Below are 12,302 nucleotides of genomic sequence, written 5' to 3' on the forward strand. Positions count from 1 at the left end.
CGTATATCGAGTTATGGATGCACGTGGGAAGTTTGGAGAGCACAAAAGAAGCGTAAGAGTTGCTCGAGGCGACAGCCGAGAGCGACTCTAGCTTCTTGAGTACTCTCCAAACTTCCCAAGTGCATCCATAACTCGATATACGCACAGCTAAAAGCATGAACCAATTTTTTGATAACATGGCGACAACAACTTAGGCGGTAATACATGTTTATTTGTGATTGACTGCAAAGTTCTCACAATGCACGGTGAAGAAAAACAAAGGCCATTAGGATCCTAACACGCCACAATCAGATGAGCAACGGTTGAGCGAAAACGCTTAACTTGGTTTCTAAAATTGTCGATGAAAAATTCGCTTCTTCGAATTAATTATAATGAAAATGTAGGCAGACAAAGTCAAAAATACTGGATGAAAATGTAGACAAACAAAGTCAAAATACTCACGTTTAAGTAAACATCTTAGCTTGGCAAAAGTTAAAGGCTCGAAGTAGAGTTTGGATTGTTCAGGATAATCTTCACATTGCGGAAACTTAAACAAAAGGAACTTGCACTAAAGTCGACGGACATTTTGCAGGTAAATTGAAACTGCACATGACATCTTATCAGACGCACGGCCGTGCTTACGTAGAGATTTTGTTCCTGATGGCTCAATAGAAATTAGATAGGATTACCGCACGGTATGTTATAATTATTTATCTTTCGTGAGACCTAAAACTGATCTTCAGTGAGGTATTTACGATCGTAATTTTAGTGGGCTTCAAAATTTGTTTTTTTCTTTATTATTATTATTTTTTTTATCTTCTGAGAGATCGTAGAAATATAATACTGTGTTTAACGTGGAACCATTACACCACAAAGACAGCACCGCGACTCGTCTGATAAGTGTAGTTAAGGTGGCCGAACACAGTTTTCGCGCGCACTTTTGCCAATACGATTCAGCGCGCGCACAATGTCTGCAAAAAACAAACATGCCGTCGATTGAGCGATCATTTTATTTACTCAACATCCGCTCTCTGTGTTATTTTTCTCTATAATAGAACGCAGTGTATTGATAGTTCTAATCTTTTATTACAAAGATATGTTAGAAAAGGTAACGATGCAAGGAACCCAGCAGTTCTCAGCTTTTTCGTTGTTACCGAAAGAACTTAGTTAAATGTAGCGCATGAGTAGTAAGTCAAGAAATTACGATTGAATAGAAAATTGCTATCTCGGGAATATGCCTATTTCTCGAGAACCACTCATTAGAATTTCGCGAAATTTGGCACGAAAGTACTTTAGGAAATAAGTAACTGGAGTATTGAAAAAAACTGAACTTTAGCAAAGGAAATTCTAGATATTCCACTAAACCTTCAACAAGGGATAATTAAAGATCCCTCTGTTAAATTATTATCAAAATGTTGTTGACTTGTGAGTATCGTTACAAGCTTGTTGCATGCAAAATATAAAGAAAATCTAATGACTAGATTTTCTACACATACGTCAGCTTAACTATTAAAAAACCAAAGCTTGTGTTGTTTACTTGGTTGCTGCCATTTTTGGCGACCGTGGGAACAAGGCTTTTATAGAAAAAGGTGAATCAAACACAGGTATCAAAAACTGTGTTCAGCCACCTTAAGCCATGTTCAGCGGAGTTTGCACTTGGTTGGGTTACAAGTACGCAATACCCAGTGTTGTAATGATTTCTTTTCTTTTTTATATTTTGTTTTTTTCTTCCCAATCCAAGGTGATATCAGTCACTGCAGAACTCAGAACTCTGCCTAAAGTCTTTTCTTCTTATTTTCATCTTTTAATTTTCATATTTATTTATTCGAATTTGTCCATATTTGTTCAAAGTATCTTATAAATTATAGGGAAACAGATCGTTCGAATTCTTCTCAATTCCCCTGTTCGTTTCTCGTCACAATAATTTTCTTTCGCACCCAACTGGACTTCGCAATAACTCCGATCAGCCGCGGCCATCCTAAAGGAGCTCAATGTTCAATCAACGCTACTAAACTAAACTTTAACGGTCGCCTGGATCACGCCAGCAACTAACGGCAACCCCAACTAACAACGGCAACCAAATGTCCTAAAATATATTTTTTAACGACCAAACAACGGCAGCTACCACATAAATTAAAGTGTTTCGTAGCAACCAGCACGCCACTACAAGTCAAAATATCTCGTCGTGTAGCTTAACTACAGCACCACACAACAGCCGTTCGCAGGACAACTATCTATACCAAAACAAAACGATCTGACCTGACCTTCAGCTGACTTTGGTCGTGCTTCGATCCCACTTCTGACACCAAATGCAACGCGCGCGAGCGACAACAAGTTCCAATCAAAGAGTCCAACATCCAACGGTTTAATTACTCGACATCCTCACGTTCAGCTTGCTTGTACACGGCAAGTCTACTCACACACACCGGCTACTACATAACGTGATTCTCTTATATGTCCTGTATTACGAGTACATTGCGCATTCTGTACTCGCCATATAACCGTCTCTTAGCCTTAGAACTTGTGCGGGCATACATTCAAATACAACCGCTATACATCTTAGCACGCGCACCTTAGTTCGTGCAACCACTATATCAATTTCATTACAGTATATTAAAATTTTATCTCCATGTGATAATCACAAAAGCTCCTATTTCTCACAGTCATGTTTATTCCAAGTATGTCCAAGGTGCGGGGCAGGGGCATTTGATAAAGTGAAAATGTAAATGTCAAATGCATAGGGGAGGGGGGAGGGGTGGGTGGGGGTTGTCTGGGAGGGATTTTGAAGTGTTAAATTTATTGGAATATATCTACGTACATGTAATGCCAATACCGTTCAGTCAGAGTTTTCTAAGAGGTACTGCTTTACGTTTTGCAGCATCTTTGCTTCTGCTACATCTCCATTTTCTACCACTGTTTACTGACAATGCTGCTACATTAACACATGCGGGATGATACCATTCTTTGCATTTGAAGCTGCCCTGGACATATTCACCTTTATCATATGGCAGTCTACATACGAAGTAAATAACAACAGCAGATTTGTTGCAGCTCAAATGAAAAGGTACCCTTCGTGTTGTTCTGAGAAATGGCACCATCGCTCCATTTTCTAGGCAGTTAACATAGTGTTGCCGCATAGATCCTTGATCATACCTTAGATGGACAGGGTCCAAACCATGATCAGTTGCAAAGGCCAGTGAAAATAAGCCACAGTCATTGGCACCCACTTGTCTCTGGACCTTGTCTTTAATAAAATTGACTGTAGAAACGGGATACATCAGCATACGACAAGCGTGTCCTACTGGAATTAAATTGGGCTTTTGATACATGCTACCAAAGATTTTGACTGTTCCAGTGCCAGGTGTTGTTGCAATTGTACTAAGGCACACCAAGTGAGACACTGTGTTCAGAATCTGTACGAACTCTGATGTTGAAGGCGCAACAACTGAACCTCTTATTGCTGGATCATGACGGCCATCTACGTAAGGACAATCTCTCTTTAGAAGCAGTGCCCTACATGGATTTCTGAATCAGCAAGCCAGTAGTTCTCTTTTACAATGCTTCCTTTGCTTTCAGGGTAGAGAACAAGTTTATAATCAGGATCATCAGGACAGCAGTTTTCAATTTTGACCCATGAACGAGGATCAGGAGAATTATCGTCTATAATAATAGGACTGGCTGTGCTGGAAGGGACAGAGCTTGGAGCAGCTGGTGGTACTGAAGTGGGCGTTGCTGGTGCTACTGTAGTAGGAGTAGTTGGTGGTACTGCAGTGGGAGTAGCTGGTGCTACTGCAGTGGGAGTAGCTGTGGTACTGAAGTGGGAGTAGCTGGTGCTACTGCAGTGGGAGTAGCTGGTGGTACTGAAGTGGGAGTAGCGGTTGGTGCTGCGGTGGGAGTAGCTGGTGGTACTGCAGTGGGAGCAGCTCGTGGTACTACAGTGGCAGTAGCTGGTGGTACTGAAGTGGGAGTAGCTGGTGGTACTGCAGTGCGAGTGGCTGGTAATACTGCAGTGCAGTGGATGTCGGGGTCTCCTGTAGGTTAGCTCTGCGGTTTTGGAGCAGCTTCAACGTCAGGGTTAACATTAGGTTTAGTACATGTAGTGGATTCAGCTTACAGTACCCTAGTGGGAGTAGTTGAATTTGGTACAGGGTTAGGATCAGATGTAATTGGATCAGCTTTGTAATCTAAATCCATTGATACAGTTTCACTTTCAATAACACGTTCACTCACACCCTTTTTGCCACGCTTAGGGACGGGTTGTTCTACTGTCACATCAACATTAACTTTAAACTTTCTTTTCATTATCTCGGCCCTTTCACCATGCCGTCCAGATAACGGGTTTCGGCTTTTCGCTTTTGGGATCTCCTTAAAGCTACTTGAACTTCCTGACTTGGAAGTATACTCGACTTTGATGTACTCGACTTCGATGTACTCGACTCGGATGTACTTGACTTGGATGTACTTGACTTGGAAGTACCCTTAGTTGGCGGCTTTTCTAAGACCAGGCCTTCTTCCTTCTGGGCAGCATTGCTCAAGATATTAATACAATCATGTACAAGGCTGCACAATTCCTTCAAGCTTTAAGTGTCATCCACACTGATGTGAGTTAATGATATGACTTCTTTTATGGCTTCTTTGCACTTTGTGTTCCACGTTTTACGTGATTTCAGTTTATCGGGAAGTTTTGAAGGCTCTTCATCGAAAATCATATTTGAGCTATGATCCTTGTTTTCCGGTATCGCATCTTCCGTTTCCTCTCCCTCATCAATTTTAGCAATTGGCTCTTTACGAAACACGACAACATGTTCCAAAGTTAACAAAGGAGATTCTCTGCAATGCGCAGGGAATTTGTCAATCCCCAACCTTTGAAATACCTAAACACAGCTGAGAAAAGCTTTCAAGGAAGGCGGTGCTTCTCCCAATCAACGCATTCACAATGTGGCATTCTTTCATCGTCACCGAACGACAAGCAATACCAGCAACCCTGGGTGTTGGGATCCAAGCTTTTAACTTTAAATGTGCCTCGTTCTCACTTGAATGCATTCTTGCCCTATCTCGACAGCTGAAGACAGCCTATCCAAGTAGTTATTGATAAGCGAGGGAGGACGGTCGTGGAGATAATGAGGCACATCAGCATTTTACTGGCGGTACTGACTGGAAGTCTAACATTGTTTTCGACATATCTGTTGCGAGTAAAACTACAGAAACGAATTTTTTTCTGAAACTCGAGGTAAATTTATTTAACCCAGCCGACACATAAATGAGTAATCATTAACTAATTGATAATCAATCAATCAATAAATCAATGACAGGTCACTGGCTAATCAATTTATTATTCGTTTCTATCAGCTATTACTGATGCCACTTGTACTAATGTTTTTGATATATGCGCCTAAAAGGTGAAAACTGCTGGAGGTGATTACCCTCAGACCGTTGCTGAACAGAACTTCTTTTTCAAAGCTCTTGTACGGCCCGCCAATGGTTAAAACGCTAATTTCCCATTACTTTTTTTTGTTACCGTGGGAGGAAAAATAAGAGGTGGTTTGACCTCTGGAATGACCCAGTGAACAAAACAGAAGAGGCAATTTCGAAAAAAAAAAATTGTGGGCCGGGATTCTTACTTACAGGCGTATGGACACAAGCAACTTAAACGACGTGATATTACAGACTGATATTATGACCTTTAATTAGTGTATTGCCTGTCGCAGCTTTCTGGGAGAAACTCCTATATCAGAATGCTTAGCATGGTACTCAAGGAAGAGTTCTGTCTTCCCACCAAATCAGTCTGATTTAAAACCCAAGTTTTGTTGTTCGGAGCCATTGTTGGTGTTGACATTGAGAAGTATTCTGTCTTTGCGGTATGCCCAAACCCAGCGCTGAAAAACAGAAACAAAAAGAATGAGTATAAACGTGCTGTAGTTTTGTTGTAGCGGATTACGCATAGAATGTGATGAGAAACAAAACGCCACAGGCATGTAGTTCTTATTTTAGCGCATGCCTTACTAGGTAGTCTATTTTATAGGAAACAGTTTGAACCCAGGAGTATCAGTAGTTCATCTAGGGTGATCATCCAGGCGATGGTTTGTCCGGAAAGGAACTGTTATCATCTTCAGAGTCAAGTGAGTCGCTTGACTCTGAAGGAGACTTCCGCTTAGTATGTCGAGACATAAGTCACCAACGACAGTTCTTTTCAGAACTAACATTACCCGGTAGTCATACCTATCACTTTGAATAAATTCCGTTTTCCGACTTGTCCTGAATCTGGAAAATGTTCAAGAGATATACCCTTAAAAATGAAACAATGAATTCAAGTCGCCAGAGGTAAACTTACACTAACAAACAGTGGGGAAAAATTGTATTGTACAACGGAAAATGGACTTAAATGGGCCTAGTATTGTCTCAGCCTAGTTTTTTCAAACCTTTTTCTAAAGAGAGACTGTCCCCAAAGTTCTTCGTCGTCTTTACGTAGCTGCACCTTCTCCTCGACCACCTCAACTGTGCTTGCACGGGCAATCCTTCTCATTGCAGCTAGGGCTTTCGTCTTTAAATGGGTCATTCCGTTGCTGATTTTTGACAGCCAACGCTCCTACGCTTGCTTTCTATGAAAGTCACATATGTAGACCAGACATTCTAATAAAAGAGAATTAGTTTTATTGTCAAATACAAGGCAGTCTCGATCAACACGTCGATCTACACATTATTGCAATTGCGGACATGCGCTAACTGTTTTTCTTCTGTATGTGCTGTTCCTAAGCTATTTTATGACCAGGGATGTTCCTAAAGTATATTTCAACAAACAGCAAGAACAAAACAAACAAACAAACAAAAGAAACCTCACGATATTACCAATTTCCACTCATTTCAACGGTACCTGGGAAAAAGATCTTCCACTGCCGAAATCTCTTCTTCAGCATAATCAACCATGAAGTGTTTTGGGGCCCAATCAGGATTCCACTTCTTAATGACAGACAAAGCCTCTTTAACAGCATCAGTGGTCTCCGATTGTGTTACAAACGAAACTACGACTTTGTTTTCCATATTCGTATTTACAACGGGGAAATAGAAGGGCAGAGAATATTTCGTTGTACTAAAGGTGTCACCTAAAAGGGACAGCTCATTCCCGTATCTGTTAAGGAAACGTCGTTGGCAGCTCGTCCGGTGGACGAATAGCAGGCCTTTATTCAAGGTGCTATCGTCCACTTTCACTTCCTCCAGATCGTCGTCTTCCAGTTCGCCTTCTTCAACACTGCCTTCACAGTCCACAGCGGCATCCTTGAATTCTGGGTCAACAGAGAGACGAAATTCGAAAAAATCTCCCTCGTTTTCAGCTCGCTAAACTTTGATTTTTTCAATGACGCTCGCCTGGTCAACCTTTGCCAAACGCTGTTTGATAACTGCATTGCACATGTGATTTTTTATGGTGCTCTTGCAAGGGCAGAAGCGTTTTTTAGACTTAGGGGGAGGCGCGCTTTCCGGAAATAGACTATTCTTCACATACACATGGATGTGGCGTTTCATCTCGTTTACATCACGGAAACCATCCCAGGCTAAAGCTTGTATTCTTTCCGATATTCTTGGGTCGATTCTTTGAGATATTCCAGCCACCTGTAACCGAAAAGCAGAATTTTGTTTACTGCAGGATTCATTTTTCGTGTATTCTGTGACAAAATGTAGCGGTCGGGCGATGCCCTTCCACTTGTTTTGGCCTTTAACAAAGAGCCATACCTGTCCTAAAAATGACTAGCGTTGTAGGAATCCCGTGAAAATTCAATATATACCCGGTTTTCTCCCCTCGCCTTTCCATTTGTAATGTCAGCCCTGAGTTGCTCAGAGGCCCTTTTTCTTCTTCTCTCCGTGTTTTCTGAGATCTTTATACAGAAAGAAAAAAAAAAAAAAAAAAGAAGTAAAAACAAATTGTGACTGCCTTCAAGTGATAAAGGATCTCTTGAACCTTATGCAAAAATGGCTGCCATTGACATCTGTTACCTGGTTAAGTTTCTACAACCACTCACCGGGTAACATCAAAAAGAAGTGACATAATACACTACACTGAGACATTTCGGTACTTGTTTAAAATGGTAAAGTGTGACTTATTTAAATTTACAAGATTTGTATGGAAAAAAAATCACCACGGCCTGCCTTGCCTCATTTTTATGATTTTTAGATAATACATTTCCATGTAATTTACTCTAGTACCTAGAAAGGAATGTAGCTTTAATACTCCACGCAGCGATTCCTTTTGACTTAATCTTTACGGTGAAGTTATTTATTTATGTTGACAAACGCTTCTTTTTCAAGGACAAAAAATAACTGAGGGCTTTTTTCATTGTGTGTTACCAGTTACACACGTTTACCGACCTACATCGTACGAGGGGTGAACTAAAGTTCACTTAAGTTTCAAGGGGCTATGTCATGGGTGATGCATCTTAATAAAGCTGGCCAATATTTCCAAATTTGTCCTTCTGTAATCCACCAACCTTCATCAGCTTTAACCATCCTTTGTAATTAGTTATCAAATCAGTGGTGTTTTCTTCCTTCAAAAAAACTACTTCTTTGGGACGCGTCGTCTGACGTCATTGTTTTGGATATTTAATGAGGTCCTTTCGAGTCATTCCTTTCAACCGCGACCAAAATGTTGAGCATATATCTTAATGAATACGATATATGCTCAAAATCTTGAGCATGTGACGTAATCCTGCCCCTTTTAACCCTTTGACGCCCAAGTAGCCATATATTAGCTGTGGTCATACTGCGCACTTTTGCCCTAGGTAAACTTGACTTGCTGACAGTTTTACCTAAGGAAACTTAAGTTTAGAATTGTGACCGACTTTTCCCAGTTAAATTTCTTAGGGAAAATTTTGTCCATTGAAGCTTGAATATGTCAAGAGAACAATAGAATTTCCCTTGACAGTTACCCTACATGATTTGAAGGAGTAAACTGAAATCCCAGAGTAGTTAGCCAATAGATGCTTATCGGCAAACGCGCTGATGACAGATCTGATTTTATCGCGTCACGTTTTACTTGAAAAAGATCGACGTGCAAGTCTTTTGTCGCTTTTGTCGCGTGCGTGTCGGCGTGGGTCAGAGGAAGATCGCGTGGTTTAGATCGAGCGTGTAAGTCTGAATCATTTGCAATCAGTACACGTTTCATTTGGCTGAGTTTTCTCAAGATTTAGTTTCCTTGTTTGCTATAGCTTTTATTAATCGGCTTATAATATTTCGTTTCAGAAACCAGTATACTCATGGAGACGAACCGGACCCGATCTATAATAGCTTTCTTTTCAATCGGCTAAATAACAGGATTCAGGGCCTAGTGGAGTGTTCCTACAAAATCAATTCACCCCGCCAACTTCACTTCATTCAACTTGACCAAGCACCGCTCCACCAGTTAGCGAAATTCCTTCAACGTCGAGCGTAGTTCAATCACCATCAAGCGAAATTCTTTCCACTTCACAATCCCTTGTAAATACCTAGATGTGATTTCCTTCAGTGTGACCTTTTCACCTGGGGAAAATGAAACCCAAGATAAATTTAGCTCGGGTGGACTCAGGTAAATTTTCCCTAGGTAAATCAGTTTTCTCTCGGGCAAAAGTGCGTGGTGTGACCTCAACTATTGCCACTTAATGGTCGTGCCCCTTGTACCACTTGTGACGTCATCAATTTAAATGTCATCAGATATCCTTGATAAGCAGATGGTAAAGCTAGGATAGATCTACCTGCGCAACAGTCGCCTTTGGAAATAGATGGCATTTTGACGTAGCTAATAGGAAAACAACGTTATCAGTTTTGGTGCAAAAATGGTGGTAAAATGGCCCTTTATACCTATAATTGATCAAGGTCCCATTTCCAGGCTTTGCTCTTAATTTACACCCAACTTTTTAGGACAGCCCGAAAGAATATGAAACGCAAAAGGTAGCAAGAGTAAAAGTGCCGAGAAAAAGGAAAGGAAAAAGGTCAGAAAAAAGTTTCGAGCAGGCAATCGCAGGAAAGTCCAAATTTTGGCTTATGCGCATGCACCAAATTGAAATATTCTACATTTTTGTACCTAATCTTAGAGAAATCTATCCTTTCAGGAAAAAAAATTAGTTTTTTCAGTAAAACTAAGGCCCATTTAGCGTCATGGCAGCCAAAAAAACTGACTTAAGGCTTCAAGACGACGTTTTCTTGTTGTACCTTTGGGCATGAAAGGGTTAACCTAGTTCCCAGGCTTTCTCTCCTCTGCCTCTTATAACGACTAGTGAGGCACAGGAGAGAGAGCCTGGAAACGAGGCTGATTTCCTGTGACAAATGGCTAACTCTCGAAAAGTCGGCTTCAGAAACACGTTACCATGGTTACTTTACGACCTTTACCACTGCAGCTTAATCAACTTAGTGTTCAACTTGCACGCCGACGCACCTCAACACTGGCTTTAGAAACTCGCCACAGTCTCACAACTTTTCGTTTTGCGGATTGGTACGAAACACATCTGGAGACCCAAACTTTCGAAGAGAGACTTTTAATTGCATAAATACACTTTAAAAAACCAAATGCTAGTTTGAAACAGACGTTTCCTTTGGGTAGAAGCACGGAAACTAAACTCATGCAATGAAATTATTTGTAAACAGCCATGAAATATTTGTAAACAAACAGTATAGCAATATAAAATATTTCCATATCGTTCATGAGCCAAACAGAGACTTGAGAAATTTGTCATATACAAGTCTTTTATTCAATATGTAGATGTTTTGTCTTAAAAATAAATAGTGTTTTTCCTGTTTGAGCTTAACAAGTATTGCAGAAATTTGTAGGCCTTACAAGTCTTTTGTGACATCAAAACAGATTTTAGTTGAGTTACTGAGATCCAGCTCATAAATCATCGAATTAAGCGTGTAAAGACTTTAACTTGTGGCAAGTTTACAGATATTATTTCAATTAATAAGAATTCAAAAGATTGCAGTTAGCAACAGCTAAGCAAGAAGCCAGAGCAGTTCCATTTATGCTGTGAGGGCCAGGCTCCCAAGCACACCAAGAATAAAGGTCCTTAGGTAGCCGCTGACCTGGGCGGAGCCTCCCTGGAGTCCTTTACCTAAATAAGGAAAAAGAAAACGAAAATCAGTCATGGAAAATTTGATGACTCATCTTAGTTCCTATTACTCCAGTATCAGAATAGAGTATTAAAACAAAAATGTGAGTTGGGAGAATTCAAATGATTTTTCCCATAATTTGCAGACGGCCCGTTTCTCGAAAGTCCTGGAATCTTTTTTCGGGTCTGCAAAGCCATTTTTAATTAATCTGTGTCTAAAGGCAAAGAGATCGTAGATGTAGTAATCATAAGGTTTGAGATTTTGCGACGGCTTTCTGGGTGCGAAAACTTTTCGGGACCGCCAAAAGGCCTCAAGCTGTGTAAACTCAGTGTTTTTCAGTATTTCTTAAATGCTTAAGGTTTGACAAATTAAAAAGACCACCAAAATAGCCTTTATGATTTATTGATCGATAGCGGGTTTACAATTCGTTTCATTGGCTAAATATAATGATTTTGAAATAGAAGCGATACTCGACAAAATCTCATGGCATGGTTAAATGCGAAATGCAGAAAACCATCTATCTTGTTACTGGTCTCCTTTAAAGCACAGCGGCTTTTAATAGGCCGGTATCTTCATTGGAGAGAACGATGGGAAAGATTTCCTTTAGAGTTAAAGGGTATATTGGATTTTACTAAAATGATTGCCTTGCATACGGCTTGTGCACATGAAATTTGAATCGACCAATCAGGATTCAGCAGGCGAAAAACAAAATGTGCTGTCCTGACGTCAAATGTATGTTATCAACAAAGGCATTGAAGTCGTGAAATTTTTTTCACTATAGACGGCATTTAATGTTAACGAAAAGGAATTTATAATTCCGCAAACGATATCAGATTGCAAAAAGTGAAAAATATGAAACATTTTGTGTCTCCAAACTTTCAAAATGCGCCAAAAATGGGTCGTCCGCGTCCGGCGACTCGCTCGTCGAACGTCGATTGTCAAAAGGTAGGATAATAGCTGTGTTTTGAACCAAAACACGTTGTTCCTCGTCAAATAAACTCACATTTCTCGAGATAAGTATCAGAAGAGGTCAAAGCAACTTTATCATTGTCTTTATTTTTGTTAGCTGCGAGGAAAACGACTGGACTGTCATCATGTCTTTTCGGTAGAACTGTTCGGTTTTGACTACCGCTCGTACTGCGAGCACGGCCACCGTATGCAAGGATGCGAGATATGACATAAAGAATTTTAGACTGCTTGCTTCAAGTTTACTACGTTCTTGGTTTTGTGCAATTACTGACCATACAGAACTTACCGAT

General features: G+C 40.4%; 2 pseudogenes; both read right to left on the reverse strand.

Annotated features, from left to right (window-relative positions):
- Positions 1-2,072: 2,072 nt before the first annotated feature.
- LOC145502926 (uncharacterized) lies at positions 2,073-4,723 on the reverse strand (annotated as a pseudogene).
- A 254-nt stretch (positions 4,724-4,977) lies between these two features.
- On the reverse strand, positions 4,978-5,954 carry LOC145502083 (uncharacterized; annotated as a pseudogene).
- Positions 5,955-12,302: the final 6,348 nt, after the last annotated feature.

This window comes from Orbicella franksi, chromosome 11 (genome assembly GCF_964199315.1).
Source record: "Orbicella franksi chromosome 11, jaOrbFran1.1, whole genome shotgun sequence".
Classification (NCBI taxonomy): Eukaryota; Metazoa; Cnidaria; class Anthozoa; order Scleractinia; family Merulinidae; genus Orbicella; species Orbicella franksi.